This window comes from Anomalospiza imberbis, unplaced genomic scaffold (assembly GCF_031753505.1).
Source record: "Anomalospiza imberbis isolate Cuckoo-Finch-1a 21T00152 unplaced genomic scaffold, ASM3175350v1 scaffold_48, whole genome shotgun sequence".
Taxonomy (NCBI): Eukaryota; Metazoa; Chordata; class Aves; order Passeriformes; family Viduidae; genus Anomalospiza; species Anomalospiza imberbis.
The window spans coordinates 701,607-701,981 of record NW_027100088.1 but is presented as its reverse complement, the minus strand read 5'-3'; positions in this window follow the sequence as shown (position 1 = coordinate 701,981).

Here is a 375-nt window from a genome sequence, read left to right as displayed (position 1 = left end):
TGGGGGTGTTTCTGTCCCCCGTTTTCTTGGGGTCACGTGGGAAAATAAAACCCTGCCTTGGTCTCCTGGGTTCTGCCTCATCTCTGGGCTGGATTTCACCTGGATTTCTTGGATTCTCCCCCATCTCTGTGCTTGGATTTCCTGGATTCTCCCCAATTTTAGGGCTTGGATTTCCTGGATTCTGTCTCATTTCTGTGCTTGATTTGACGTGGGTTTCCTGGATTCTCCCCATTTTTAGAGCTTGGATTTCCTGGATTCTCCCCCATTCCAGGGCTTGGATTTCCTGGATTCTCCCCAATTTTAGAGCTTGGATTTCCTGGATTCTGCCCTATTTCAGGGCTTGGATTTCCTGGATTCTCCCCATTTTTAGAGCTT